We start from the raw sequence: 16,410 nt of genomic DNA, 5'->3' as shown, positions 1-16,410 counted from the left end.
AAAAAAAAAAAGATGTGTGGCCCAAGTGGGGGGGGGGAGTTATTTACTAAGCCATCATGCAGTCTTTTTTTCTGTGTTTGGATTATTTCATTGAATTTAATGATATCTTGATCTACCAAAGTTGTCACAGAAAACAAGACTTAATGGGCATGAGGTGACCAAATAGAATTCTATAGTGTCTGCTCCACGTGTTCTGCATCCATCCATCTGTTGATAAGTTATCCTATCTTGCTGTTGATTTGTTCTTTACTTTAAAAAACATCTCATCACAAGTCCAGTTAAAATGAATACTTAAATAAGTAATAAACATTTTCAGGAGAAACCCATGTAAATTTTGCATTTCCAACTTTGTTTCAGGTATCATTGTATTGTGTAGTGTTTGTTTGTTTGTTTGTTATTTACTTCCTTACTCACTTTACACACTGATCACAGCCTCCCCTCTTCTTCTTCTTCCTGGTCCCAACTTCACATATTCCCTTCCCCTAATACTTCCTCGTCTTCTATGAGGAGAAGAGGAACTCCCTCCCCCCATGTGTACCAACTCACCCTGGCATTTCAAATCACAGCAGGGCTAAGCACATCCTCTTCCACTTAGCCTAGACATGACAGCACCCTCAGGGAAGGGTATCCAAAGGCAGAAAATAGAGTCTAGACAGCCCAAAGACTAGATTTCAAGTATGTCTCTACTGGTCTAGTAGATAAAATGGAACATATTTGCTATGAGTAACTAGGAGTGGCTGGAGTTGTAGCAAGCTAGAATTGTGTACTTACTTCAAGAGTTCCCCAGTGAAAACGTTGGCTACTTACTGATGGATCTTTTAACCCAAGATTTGATATGAAAATCATTAACAAACAAAGTGACAAAATAGGCAAATGCATGGTGTGGTCATTTTCTGAAGAAGAGCCTCATCTGGGGTTAAGTATCATCTGGGAGATGTCCCAGTTTCATGAGTGGATGAGGAATGGAATAGTAAGACAATAAGGAGATGTTGCTTTCATCCTATCAGATTTAAGCAGTACCAATCATTCCTGAGAAGTACATCCTGAGATCCTGCTCCAACAGAAGCTTAGATGTTTAAAAGGGTGAAAGCTGCATATGTGCTGTCACGAGTAATTCCACCCACATGCTAAAAAGGACCACACATATTTTGGATAAAGATGGTGCATGAATATCTACAGTCATTATTGGAAACTGAAATATCTGCATGTTTGAGTATTTTAAAATTTTTCATCACCATATCTGAGTTACAGATAGTGGATCTCATTAGGACAATTTCATACTTAAAAGTAATTCAATTGATTCTCTTGCTTGCTCAGGCACATAACCATAGAATTAACTTAAGATTCTCTTTCTCTCATACCTAATATTCAAATAGTGAGTTGTAGACAATACCTCTGAGGTATATTGTCAGAATCTAACCACATCTCTCTACTACTGTCTCCTAGTCTGTGTCGGTATGAACACTTTCCTGATTGTGACAAGGTCTGATTACTTCACTTCTACAATCTATTCTCAGGATAGAAACTAGAGTGATTTTTTACAGTGTAGTTTAGTTTATATGTCAGGCAGGTTCAATCTTTCCAAAGCATTTTAGCTGTGCACTTAATAAAAGCTCAAGTCCTTCTGTGTTCTAGAATGTTCTCCAGGGTCTGGTTCTTCTCTGCATGTCTTCATGTTCATTCCTCACATCCTCTATCACTGCTACATCTACTAATTTCCTTATCTGTTCTCTCCGAACCCAGTGTCTACAGGACATTGTGTTTCTTATTCCATGTATCCTCCTTTAGCCTCTCAATGCTTATCACCATGTGACACCTTTCTGTTTCTCTGTCTACTTTTCATTGTAAACCTCCTTAATAACCTAACTTCAATGAGGACAGAAAACCCTGTCTACCAGCTATAGCCCCACTAATTAAAATGATATTTAACCTAGGAAATATCCAGTAAATATTTGTTGAATGAATTAGCAAGTAACTACCTTTGTAAGAATGAATAATCAATGAAAATACATTAAACTAATTTTGATAGACTGGAAGTATGCATATTAAAATTCTATGGCCACCATAAAGACCTATATGTAGCCATTTTAAAAATTGAATAGTTTTCCTAATTTCATGTTAAAGATTGGAGTAAACATATATTATCTGAAACTTGGGCAGTATAAAATTTAATAAACTGTAGAATGCATTTAATGTAGGGTATAGGAGAAAGTTAATTGATAACATCTACATACAGACCAGGTTTTTATCCTCTGGTGAGAAGAATAAAATCACACCTCAACACTTTTACTTTCTTTTTCCTGCCAGTCTAATTTATTCTGAAATGAAATAACAATTTAATTGTCTTTTTGAAACTTAATTGTTCTCAGTTCCCCAGCAGCATCTAATCACTTTTAGATAACTATCTGTACTGTTTTTCTTTTTGCAGCATTCCTAATATATCTCTACTTCATTAATATTTTACATGCAAGTAAAATAAACATAGAGAAAAGTGTACAAAATAGAGACATAGAGTTTAACAAGTTGTTGATGACAACCAGTGGTAAATCATTCAAGTATATTTTTTCCTCTGCCAAATCTTAGTTTTCCAGGCCATTATTTATACTTTTATTTCTTTGACATTAGTGTATTGTGTCTCCCCTTTAGTATTTCCTCCAAACTGGTTCCACCTAGAAGGATATTGTAGTGATTTGAGTAGATACAGTCCCCATAGGCTCATGTTTGACCATAGGGAGTGGCACTATTATGAAGTGTAGCTTTGGAGTAGGTATTGCCCTGTTGGGGGGAGTTTGTTACTGTGGGGGTGGGTTTTGAGGTCTCCTGTGCTTAAGCTATGCCCCCTGTGGCACATAGTTCCCTTTTGCTGCCTGCAGATCAAGATGTAGAACTCTCAGCTTCACCTCCAGTACCATGTCTGCATTGACACTGCCATGCTTCCCACCATTATGATAATGGACTAAACCTCTGAAACTATAAGTAAGTCTCAATTAAATGTTTTCATTTATAAGAGTTTTCTTAATCATGGTTTCTCTTCACAGTAATACAAAATAAGTAAGACAAATATCTATTATCTTCTAAAGTTCATACATCTCTAAAACATGGAAGCAAGTAGATAATCCTCAAGTAGACAACATCTACAGCATCTTTATAGCATATAACAGCTTTCTGAATTCAGCATCATGGTAATCATTTCAGATGTACTCAAGAGTCAATTATTCAAATCCAAACATACTCATAGCCTTACCAGATAGCTTTCATTGAGTAGTTAGAGTTCGATGAATTTTATCTGAAAGCAAAAATTATGGATATGTGGTATATCCCCTAAAATGTAAAGGTTTAGGTCATGAGGCAAAACAGGTTATATATAAACAGATGCACATGTGCATACTTACTGTTGATCAGACTACACACACACACACACACACACACACACACAAAGTTGTTATATAATAATACCTCTAACAATTGTTTTGTGAGTCCAGTTTTATTATCAGATCTACACCATCAGAAACAAAAACAAAAATTAAAAAAACACTTTCCATTCTAATTCACCTTAGAATTATGTCTTTCTCATCACTAATTCCTGCGCCTTAACAATTCTTCTCCCAAAGTAATTTAGAAAGCTTAACCTCTCAAATTTATTTATCATTTCTGCCTAAATGAAACATAAAGGGAAAAGAAAATATATTAAACTAAGAATATAAAAGAAACAGTGGGGGGGAAAGCATGGTGGTTGAAACTGTATGTCTCTTGGTCTGGGGTTGTTTGGTTGTTGGTTTTGAGACAGAGTTCAACTACACATCCCACAGTAGTTTTGAACTTACCCTCCTCCCATCTCAGGCTCCCATGTTCTAGACTTACATGAATAAATTCCAAAATACAGATTCTTCTGTCTTACCAGATCTCATTTTAAGTGAAAGAGCCATATCAGTTCTCACTGATAATGAATTCTGAGATACCTTTTATTAAACTAACACAGTTGGAGAAGCCCTGAGTGTTAAACAGTGACTTAATAGATGAAAATTTCAGTTTGCTTCAGGGTGCACATCAGAACTCTGATGGTTGCATTGATTGTATCTGTTAGATATCATGATAAAATTACTACATGAGCCAGTGACTTAAAATGATGATCAACACCCACCCCCTCATCATGTTATTAAGAGGGATGTTGTTTGTTTGTTTGTTTGTTTGTTTGTTTTCTACTACTAAGTAGCATGGAGTCATTTCAGTCTCAACTTACCCAGGTGGTTTTGGTGACTTTGGGTTGACTCTCCATGCCACTGTGAAGAGGATGATGGCTTTCTTGGCTCCACCACTGTGAGCTTTCATTTTAAATACCAATAGCCAGTGCTTGTCCTTAGCACCAAGTCAGAAAATCCCATGTGTCCCTTATACTGACATTCTATGTTCTACATCTTTCACATCATATTGGCAAAAATGGGTGAGAGTGTAGTCAAGTCACATTACAGGAAGGAGAAATAAATTGAAGGGAGTAATTATAGATTTGTATTGACAAGACCATGACAGAGAAAAAGTGGAAAATTTGCACCAAATAATTGTATTACTTGGGGGCAAGATGGAACATAGAGATCAGAATTGACCTTCAGTTCAGTTCGACTAAGATATTAGTTTGCTAATATGAAAAGGTACAGGAAAAAAGGGACATGGTGATCTCACCAACCATGTGAGCATTAAAGCCTTGGCACTTTAAAGAGAACTTGTAACTCAGCAAAGAGTGGAGCTCATCTCCATTAACACTAAGATCCCAGGGAAGTTAGATGTTGCTGAAAACTCTTGTTATTGCCTGGCTTCAGTGGTCAGGGTAGACCCATGCGTTAGACTAGAGAATGATGATAGAGTTTTCAATAAACAATTTTTCTGCACAGAACTGTTTGCTTACTTCAAAGTATATGGGTTCCCAGAATTAATCTATTTAAGAAAACCTGACAATTCCATTAATTAAAAAAACCCACCATTTTGTCCTTCTCTAGTCAGTTTTTACTTCACTTCTGACAAAAATTCTCTTGGCTCCTTGCTGCATACACAATGACTCATTGTTGTGTTCTCAGCATAGGTACATCTGGCTGAGTCAATATTCAAGAGTGAAAAGAAATGAGAACCAGGCTCAGACATTCTCCTCTGATTACATTATGACTCAGGACACCCACCAGTAGTTTTATTCATTACTGGATATTAAAATCAAAGGCCTTTAATCTGCAGCAACAGAGTTGTCCAAATTGAACCTCATCTGTGCGCCCTGGTAGAAGTTTTCTTAGCAGGATGCAGAGATAATTTTAATAAACTTATTATTTTTTCAGTCTGCCCCCAAAGGGTTTAATGAAACTTTGACATTTTCTTGGTGCATCACAGATCAGTACTCTATCTTTCCTCCCATTGCAGGTATTTTTAAGAATAATTTGAACTGATCATGGTGGATACAGTCAATAATTTCAAAAGGTAACCTGCTGCTTTAATGCATCCCAGAATATCTGGCAAGAACATAGGCCCTTTCCTTCCCTTCTCTTATCCATAAACAGGTTGAAGATAGCTCCATTAGCCTTACTATTTATCTTGTTGAAAGTCTGATGAAGACATCAGTATCTGTGTTCTGAAGACATTGTGTTCTCATTTCTTTTTGCTCTCCTTATTCTAAATATGAGGGAAGTAAATTTCAGAAAAAAAACAAAAAACAAAAAACAAAACAAAACACAGGGTGAGTGGACTTCCAATCCGTGGTCCTTTGGATATGCAAAGAAACAAGAGATTATGAAAGGAAATTGATTCTAGAAAAAAAATCTGGCAGATTTTAGTTATTAAGATTAATATTATTATTGAGATTTAAACCTTTACAGGCTTTGTTGTCATTATTAAAATAGTTTAATACAGGCTCTATTTCATAAAATAGTCACGAGAATTAAATTATATAGGACATGCTCTATATTCTTATTAAACAGAGTACAAATGAAAATTCATTGCCACTCATATAGGGAAATGGCTCATTGGATCTTCAGAGATCTCTCAAACAGAGTGTGATACTTACTGCAGCACCTGCCCCTAGCTAATCACTATTACAACTATTGTATATAGGTGAGCTCATTTAATATTAATTTAACATAAACACTCTGTGTGTGCCCTCACATAACACTCCCACTAAGGCTATGGAGACAAATAAACTATGACATAAGAGGTCACATGCCTGAGCTGGCATTCCATAAGTAGCCAGCTGTCAGGGGCAGAATTCTAACTTAGTAGCTAAATAATGGACGCTGTTTCCAACAGTCCTGTGATGTGGTTTCTGGAAAGAAACTAACCTGAGGAAGGATGAATGATATAATTATAATCTTTCTTCAGAGCTTACATAGCTCTAACTCTGTGCATACCTACAGACCAACTTCAATATCTAGAAATGTCTGCTTTTTTTATTGTAGAACAAGAAATCATGAGGAGCAGAGACAATGTGTATTGTTTTCATTATGTTAAACGAAACTTTTAGGACATTACAGGTAGGTGTTACCATCTGTGTTCTCTGTCTTTCATTTCTCTATAGGGCTTCTAAAAAATATTCTAAGGTCTTGGAACCTGAGGATATAAGTGACCAGCAATTTAGAACATTGGATCCCTTCATAAACATCATTATCCCTTCCAAAGCAGCAAAGCACATGTAAAGGAACTGTGGAATTCAATTCTGGAGATTTCTAAAATGATGGCAGCTGCAGCTGCTAGCCTCCTGCCTGGTGCAGAGGTTGGCACTGCCAATAGGGCCTCCTAACACAGCCAATGAGTAGCCAGGACCAAGGATGGACAATTCTCAAGCTTGATGAGAACCCTTTAGAAGACCCATATAGGTCCAAAGGAAGAAGGCACAGTCACTATTGATCAGGAGGATGCCCTCCTTTATAAACAAACAAGATCTCCTTAGAGACAAATGAGAATACTCCAGGAGGTGCCATAAGGTACAAAACATAATAGATAAAGGATTTGATATTAAAACAAGTATAGTGCCATTTACTATCTTAATCATGCTACAAAAAGCAAAATATAAACTCAATTTAGATTTATAAAAAAATAGTACTCTAGAGGTGGATGAGAAGTTAGGATTAGTGCATATTAGACTAAATAAAGAATATTGTCAATTAAGAATATTAGCAAGTTCCACCATTTTGCTGTATACAAGAAACATACTTCAATAACAAAGACAGTTACTACTTCAGGATAAAAGGATGGATAAAGGTCTTCCAAGCAAATAGTGCCAGGAAACAAGCCGGAGTTGTCATCCTAATATCTAATAAAATAGACTTTCAACCAAAAGTTATCAAGCATGATGAGGAGGTCACTTCATATTCACCAAGGGGAAAATCCATCAAGAGAAAGTAAACTATCTAAACAGGCCCATATAACACAAGGAGATAGAAAAAGTTATTTAATCCTTCCAACCCCTTCCCCCAAAGAAAAGCCCAGGACCAGATGGACTTAGTGCAGAATTCTACCAGACCTTCAACAAAGACCTGAAACTAATATTACTCAAAATATTCCATAACAAAGAGAAGGAACACTACCTAACTCACTCTATGAAGCCACAATTACTCTGAAAACTAAACCACACCAAGACTCAACCAAAGAAGAGAACTTCAGATCAATATCCCTTATGAATATTGATGCAAAAATGCTCAATAAAATTCTTGCAAACTGAATCCAAGAACACATCAAAACCATTATTCACCACGATCAAGTAGCTTCATCCCAGGGATGCAAGGTTGGCTTAATATATGGAAATCCATTAACATAATCCACTATGTAAACAAACTCAAAGAGAAAATCACATGATCATCTCCTTAGATGTAGAAATAGCATTTGACAAGATACTACACCCCTTCATGTTAAAAGGATTGGAGAGATTAGGAATTCAAGTCCCATACCTAAACATAATAAAAACAATTTACTGCAAATGAACAGCCAATATCAGATTAAATACAGACATACTTGAAGCAATCCAACTAAAATTGGGGAAAAGACAAGGATGCCCACTCTTCCCCTATCTGTTCAATATAGTACTCGAAGTGCTAGCTAGAACAATAAGACAACAAAAAGGTGAGACTCTTACAGGCTTGGTTTTGTTTGCTGACGAATCATTAACAGGTCTGGACAACACACACACACACACAACTGTGAAATGAATAAGTGTTTGGAACAATTTGGGAAAGTCTGTGTGTTATAGCTTATTTTTAGGGAGGATTGCATATTACTCTCTATTAGCAAGAAAAAGGAAAATATTCCATGAAGTCATGTTAGCCTCACTTTAGAGCTGATTCCAGACCCACATTAAATGCTCAGGGCTTGCAGTTTCTTTTCCCTCTTTCTTCCTTTCTGTCTCCCCTTTGCATTTATTATTAACAAATGAGTATATAAATCATCACCTCATATGCTGCTGTTGTTTCTTCTTTAGGTTAGTTCTTTTCCTCTAGGTATGAGATAAGTTGAATAGGTGTTCCAAAACATGAAAATTTAGATTAGTGAGCCTATGGGAAAGAAAAATAGATATAGGTCAATTTATTGTTCTTTCCACTATGACTTTTTAATCACAGGTATGCTAGAGGACAGCTCAAGCATGACACAGATATCTCAACGACACAACGCATATATTACAATAAATGAATCGTATATAGATATAATCCCTAAAATATTTAAAAGATACATTTAAATCTCAGCCTACAAGTCTTTGAATACAAACACTACTTCATCTCTATTTGAGAGTGAAAGAAGGAATGGAAGGATGGGGGGAAGAGAGAGAGAGAGAGAGAGAGAGAGAGAGAGAGAGAGAGAGAGAGACAGAGCGAGGTGGAACTTTCACTGAAAATCTCTATTAGCTTTCTNAGTCTTTGAATACAAACACTACTTCATCTCTATTACAGAGTGAGACAGAGAGAGATAGATAGAGAGACAGAGAGAGAGAGAGAGAGAGAGAGAGAGAGAGAGAGAGAGAGAGAGAGAGAGAGGAGTGGAACTTTCACTGAAAATCTCTATTAGCTTTCTATCATATGCTATCAAAAGTTTACAAGGAAAATACATGTATATCTCTTCTAGGGGCCATGTATTTAGCTCTCATGGCATGATCTTGAATCTATGACTGGTCTATTAGCAAAAGTGGACTCAGTTTCAAGTTAATCATGATATCCCTACTCTATAAAAATCTCTGAATTCAGGCATCAGTGGCCTATAATACCCTCCATTCATCTTTCACAGTACTCTAGAATCAGAGAGATGGAAGACCCCATAGGCATAGTCTTCATTTCAAGATATTTGCACGAAACTGATTTATGTATACTTGGTCACTGAAGAAGAACCAAATCTGAATTAACAGGATTCTAGAAGCAAAACAACCTCACAGAAGGTGCTATCGGCTAAGCAGTAGAGAAGAAGTTATGGACAAGGTAAAGTTTAAATTGGGACTTCATAGAGGAATGGGACACATACAATTAAAGGAAAAAGAGAATACACAGAACAGCAGCAAAAATTCTATAAAGATTCAAGTCCATGAGGGAATGGCCAACCAATAACAGGCCCAACTTGAAACTCACCCCATGGGCAAGCACAAATCCCTGGCACTATTAATGATACTCTGTTATGCTTGCAGACAGAACCATGTTGTTGTCCTCTGAGAGGTTCTACCTAGCAGCTGACTCAGACATATACAGACATCAACAGCCAAACAGTAGATGTATCTTGGACATTTTTAAGGGAGAATAGGAGGAAGGATTGTAGCCCCAAAGGGGGTAGGAACATGACAGGAAGACAAACAGAGTCAACTAACCTGGAACCTTGGGGCTCTCAGAATCTGAACCACCAACCAAAGACCATTCACGGGCTGGATCTAGGCCTCTTTACACATATGTAGCAGATGAGCAGCTTGGTCTTCATTTGCATCCTGAACTGGAATGGTAGCTATACCAAAAGCTGTTTCCTGTATATGAGATATGTTCTTCTCTCCGGGTTGCCTTGTCTGGCCTCAGTGGGAGAGGAAGCACCTAGCCTAGCAGAGACTTGAAGTCAGGGCATACCCAGGAGGGTCTCCACCCACTCAGAGAAAGGGAAGGTGGCATGGGGGGCGGGAAGGATTGTGGGAAGGAGTGACAGGGAGAGGGCAATGAGAGGAATATAAAGTGAATAAATTAGAAGAGGAAGAAGAGGAGGAGGGAGGAGGGAGGAAGAGGAGGGGTTCAAAAGTAGGGGTAGAAAACAAGACAGAGGAGAATTTCAAGTGGAAGTGAACAGGATGGAGGAGGTGGGGGGTTCCTACATTTTTAGAGAAGAAGTACTGAAAGGATTAATCATTCAATCATTGGGAATTGACAGCCTTTTTAGGCAAACGATTGCACTTGTACCTGCTGAATAAGTGAAACTGTTCCAGAAAAGCTTTGAAACTGTTACAAAAATATATTTGAATAGTATGCATTCTACATGAACCCCTCAGCAAGGGTTGGGAGTAAGGGGTTGGTTTGGTTTGGTTTTGGTTTTGTTTTGTTTTGTTTTGATTGTTTGTTTTTTTGTAGTTAGATGTAAAACTTCTTCTAAACAAATGGGAATGAAAGCAAAAATAAAAAAAATGAAGCCTCCTGGAAACATTTTCTCCTCCACTCCTGTTTCAAATCCACTTGAAACTTACTTACATTACTTAATCATACAAAATATATCCGTGACTTAGAACTGTCCCCACAGACTGGCACTTAATTCTGTTTACTCACAGAGTTCATTATATGTATTATGAGAGCAGAATCAATTTCTAGATTTAGATTTCTCCTTTAACTCTTTCTCTATTTATTAATGAGTTTGAAATGCTCAGCCCTAAATCTGACTCTGACCTGCCCAGGCAGGTCTCTTACCCTGACTCTGACTCTTACCCAAGGCAGATCCCAACATCTGCTGAGGATCCTCAGGTGGCATGAACCATATAACTTGTCAAGATTGGATAAGCCACTCACTGTGTTGATCTTTCTGCTAGCTTCCAAAGTTATGTTGCTCTTATTAAAATGTCAGTTGCCTGACCTTTAGAGGCATAGGGGAGCCTCAGAGGATATTCCAGGCAATCAAAAACAAGCAGTTAAAATCCGAGCGTGGAGAGAAACAGATTTGCCAGGTGAACTGTGCGTTATGTTAACATGGCTCCGTATTAAAACAGGACTCTCTGTTCCTGGAGGTTTATTGGAACAAATTGGGAGTGCAGGGTAGGTTAATACAACCGTTCCTCTCTGAGGTCCCAGGAAGAAGGGTTTCAGGAAGGGGCTCTTTTCCTTGATATAATTTGTTTTTTTTGTTTGTTTGGTTTTTGGTTTTTTGGTTTTTGTTTTTTTTTTTGTTGTTTTTTTTGTTTGTTTGTTTATTTTGGAATGTGAGCTTGGGAAAGTGTCATTTAATCTGCTATGGAGAGCTAATTTTATATTATCTGGACAGTATTATTCTAGTAACATTTTGATGAATAAAAAAATTCACATGTTACAAACTTGAACTAACTAAAGAGAACACTGTTGTGGCTGGGCAAACAGCAAATGCAATTTTAACTGCAATTAGCAACATTTATATTCCAGGGTAAAAATGAATATGGCCAAGGAAATGAGCCTTATCAAGTCTCTCCACTTGCAACACAAATCATCTATGAGTTAATAATCACAGACATTTTTATGAAACAATCTCATTCTTAGCACAAGTCTCTGCTTTCTGCATTCTGCCCGCCTTTATAGAGACTTTTCTCAGAGTGAGAGGAGGTGAAAGAGGCTCTCCATAGTACTTTTGGGACAATTAGCTGGAAAGCATCAGGGGACAATAGGGGTCCAACTTATTCTGCCCTGAAGAATTCTGACAATTGATAGAAAACCAGCGAGAGTGCACTGTGCAGGGAATCTAAATGCAGTCTAATTACAGAGAATCTAAAACTAGAGGAATTATCAGAGAAGACTCTGAATTGGAAAAACAGGCTTTGTGACAGTCGCTATCCTTTTAAGAATTCTCTATTAGATTACGGTAACATAATCAGAATTTTCTATATCCAGTAAGACACAGTTAAAAAAAAAACCATGGAAACAGAACAATGTGAAAGTTACTTGCCTATCAGCAGAGTGGTACTTTGAAGCAAAAAGTATGTATCTGAAAATTCCTTTTTCTAAGATGGAGTGATGAACTTGCATTTGAAGTTTGAAAGTCTTTTAGCAATCAAAGGATCTAGTTGAAGAAAAACTTTCTATATTATTTATTAATCAGAATGAATTATACATTCAATATTATCTTCAGATTCCCTCTAAATTAGTTTGACCTATTTGGGCAGTCTTTCAGAATCTTGCTGATAAATGAGATTTGAGACTGAAAACACAAGGACTTCCCTCTGAAGATTTCTCAGGCCTGGCATGTCAGAGGTAGACCAGATAGCATTCTTGATTTAAAATCAGAAGCTTAAACAGAAGGCAAATGAAAAAATTACCTGACAATATCCAATAAGTGCTATTTTCAGTAAGAATAATAGGAGTAAGTAAGCCAATGGGAAGGAATTAAAGAGGCTTTGGTGGAACTTTTGAAAAGAGAATATACATCTTTTGTCAGAATATATGGATAATTTTCCAACACACTTTTCACTACTTATTTTTCTTATATTCAAAGTACTTGGTGAATCATGAAAAGTCCCACACCATTATCTGCACAACCTTAGCAGATTAAAATTTTCTAGGCTGAAACGCATACAGTGATTTGCTTAAGACCATATATTTATTGGTGTTTGGGATTAGAATCCTGACACGAAGGCTGTAATAATCAACAGGCACCATGGCTCTCATCCATCCCTCAACACAACTTTACTCATGTTTCCACGTCTAAAGAGGAAGTGTTCAATGTTATTAGGGTGTCATTCACCAACATAGGTGTGTGTGCACATACCTTTGTGTGTGTGTGTGTGCTTGTGTGTGTGTAATTCAATGTCCTTTGCCCAGAGTCACTTAATAATCAAGCCTAAAAGACAGGCGTTGTTTGCTTATTTGTTTCTTTTCTGTGAGAATTGTCGTATGGGTCACAGAGTTTATTTTTGCCACTTATAGTTTAGGGACCTGGTGCTATGCGCCTTGAACCCTATCTTCATTTGGAGATACATGGGTAACTTATAAAATTTCCACCTCCTCTTTGAAAATGCCTCTGAGGAAAGGATTTACTGATGAACACTTCAGTCTACAGGCCAACTGTAAGAGTCCTAATAAGCAGAGATTCTTAACCAAAAACCAACAGATGGGCATATGTTTGGAGAGTTTACAAAACCACTGAATGTCAATATTCACTTTTCAAGTTTGTTGTATAGATTTTTTGAGAAAAGATCTATAAAACCATCAAATGTTCAGAAAAGTCTGTCTCTCAAAAATATTTAGCCAGAAACAACTCTCATTAGTTTGAGTGTTTAGCAGAAAATTGTTCAAATCAGTGGTTTCATAGCAAATGGGATAATCCTACAAATGATGTTAGCAAGTTGAATTTTTAACAGAGATATTACAATTTCTTCATGAAGAATAATACAAGAATAATACAAGAATGATATCAGAAAGATTAAGTTGCTATCAGATAGGTAATGAAAATTCTAAAACAGTGTAGAAATATAACTAAATTATCAGAAATTGTTAATAACATTTTCTCCCTATTATTCAAAATGGGAAATTCAATCCAATATTTGTGATGAAGAAATTGCCTATAGGGGTTTTTCAAAAGAGCAGTATACTTGCAATAAGCAGATTTAAAGAGAAGTATAAGAAACAAATAGAAGATGATATGAAATATAGAAGTAGGAAAAATGATAGTTATTCTCTATAAATAGTAACTAATCTGTCTGCAACTCACATTAGGGAACATTTTCTATGAAAGAACAATCTTAAAATAGTGGTGTGGGTAAGTGTCAAATTTATGAGTCGAATAAAAGGGAATACATGTCTCCTAATTGCATCTTCAAAATCATCCCATTCTTGATAAGAAGGTGGCCTTTGGAATTGTATGGATAAAGAGTACACTGAACTGTCTAAGAGACTGCAGAATTCCTTCAAAGGTTCACCATGAGTAGTGTGTTCCCAACAGGACTGTCTCTTTCCTAATCACTGAGTGCAGATCGACACTTCAGGAAGACTTGGTTTTCTCAGTCACTGCCTTACATACTGCACACACATTTCCAGCTCCTTCCCCAGATCCACAGATTTTTCCAGATAAGGTGATCCTGAGGCACACTGAAGTTTTAGAAGCATTGAATTAATGAATTGCATTTCTTCAACAGTTATGTGAACTGTCTCTATTACCACCATTTTTAAAGGTAAGAAATAGAGGCATCTATAGAGACAAATAACCCAGCAATAGTCAAAGGTAGGACAAGTTTAGCAAGCCTGGAACTTTAGTTTTCATCAACACAATGGTTTTGTTTGTTTGTTTTGTCTTGTTTTGTTTTTGTCAGAGGTAACCCATCAACAATCCAAACCCTCGGAATTAACAGTTGAAAGGAATTTTCCTGGGTAGGATGATTAAATTAAATTGATTTTGAGCTCTCATAAAGCTCCTAAAAATTTAGGAGAAGACACTCTCAAGAAGATGCCCATCCAAAGGTTTTCCAGTGCTGAGCTAGAAACTCTTGAATAAAGAAGTCCTGAGGGATGGGCGGTAATACTATGGCCACATCCAGACACATCTAGGGTGTGGCTAGCATTAGATTTATCTGAAAAACGGGGAGAAATGTTACAATTTTTCTGGAACTTAGGAAGACAAAAACAAGTAACTTAGTCCTTCTTTTACTTTGGACTGAGCTTTCTTAGAAAAACACAAAGAAACAAACCAAAACGATATTATACTGTTCTGTGAAGCTTTAATATGTCAAACTTTTGACCTTTGATATGTCAAAATTTGTTATAAGTTATCACTTACTGTGGTTATTATTATAGCAATAATAATTACAGTTAAGTCAGAGACCTAAAATCACAGACTACTTCTTCCTTCTACACACTTTCATTGTCAAGTTATATACCCAAGAAAACTTTAGCCCTTAACTTGGTTATGTGCGCCCTGGTCGCAGGGTGTTGTGTCCGGCCAGCAGATCACAGCCTGGGTTCTAGGCTGGAAAGGCATTTTGGAAACCTGGAAGAGAAGAAGGGCTAGGAAGGTGAGAAAAGGTGCAGCTAAGACAGGCATTCTGATCAAAGCTCAATTTTACTATTCCGCACGCAGTTATGAAGCAGGGGAAGGGGGCCCGATTCCCTCCAAATAGTCTTGGGGTCCAGTAGTAGGGTGACCATGTGATGGCTTCGGAACAGGAAAGTGGCAGGTTCCAGCAGTGGGCATGGCAGAACAATTGAGCAGCAAGCTCCATCCAGGTGTAAACAGTGGAACCATTAAGGCTGGGGGAGGGGAGGCTACAGCAGGGAGCACAGTTGCCTCAGCACATAAATGGTTTTTCTTACCCTTGACTGCGTCTACCGCCATTTGGATTCCTACACCGAGGTTCCCTGATAAATGAGCAGTTGCATTAATGCTGCTATCCTTACCACTGGCCTGATCAATACAAAGCATGTTAACCTGGCTAATTAATTGCTAGAATCACCTAACTAACTTGTAGAAACACTTAGCTATGCAAAGCGGATAGAGATATTCTCTTAGTGACCTTTGTAGTGTGCTGCTGTTTGAAAAGTGGGGTGTTTCCGTTCTGTTCCCAACAGGAGTTTCTTCTCTAAGTAAAAGCAATCCCCCTGCCTGTGTGAATGTAGATAGGATTACATGCTCTTACTCTACCATTCAAGGCAACTGACGTTTACTCTTGTAAAAAAGCAACCATACTTGTCCCATATGAGTAAATACCTGAGTTATTCGGGGTAGAGGCTTGCTGTAGTAACCCCCTTCTCAGCTTCCAACAGAATTGGAGAGCCATCTGAGTTTCCCTGGTTTAACAGTGTGTAATTTAATAATAGCTGGTATTTTTATGATTTTACACTAAAACATGTTTATTACCTCTTTGAGAATTTCTTGCAATGTAATTGGTCAGATTTACCTCCTCCTTCCCCTGACCTCCTCTCAGACCTGCCTCTATCACCCTCTCTCCTCAACTTCCTCACTTCTCATGTTATAACCCAGAAACACATGTGTTGCCCATATATTCCTGGGTGTGGGTCCACCACCAAGATTCCAAATTTCAACACTGCCATTTTATATATTATTTTAATGAAATAAGCTTTCATGTATACCAGAACTCTTGAACTCTCTTTTTACCTGACAATAACTTTGGAGTTCTATTGTGATTTTTGAGATTATTATATAAGTAGATTATCTCTCCTCTTCCCTTTCCTCCCTCCAAAACCTGTTTCTCACTCCTTTGTTCTATCTCAAATACATGACCTCTTTTTCTTGAATTGCTTCTACATATGT

General features: G+C 37.3%; 1 pseudogene; it reads right to left on the bottom strand.

Annotated features, from left to right (window-relative positions):
- LOC110296459 overlaps window positions 1–15,561 on the bottom strand; it is a 116,403-nt pseudogene extending 100,842 nt beyond the window's left edge.
- Between the last annotated feature and the right edge of the window lie 849 nt (window positions 15,562–16,410).

Source organism: Mus caroli, chromosome 6, assembly GCF_900094665.2.
Source record: "Mus caroli chromosome 6, CAROLI_EIJ_v1.1, whole genome shotgun sequence".
NCBI lineage: Eukaryota > Metazoa > Chordata > Mammalia > Rodentia > Muridae > Mus > Mus caroli.
Note: the sequence above shows the minus strand (reverse complement) of the source record. Positions and strands in the feature narration are given on the sequence as shown.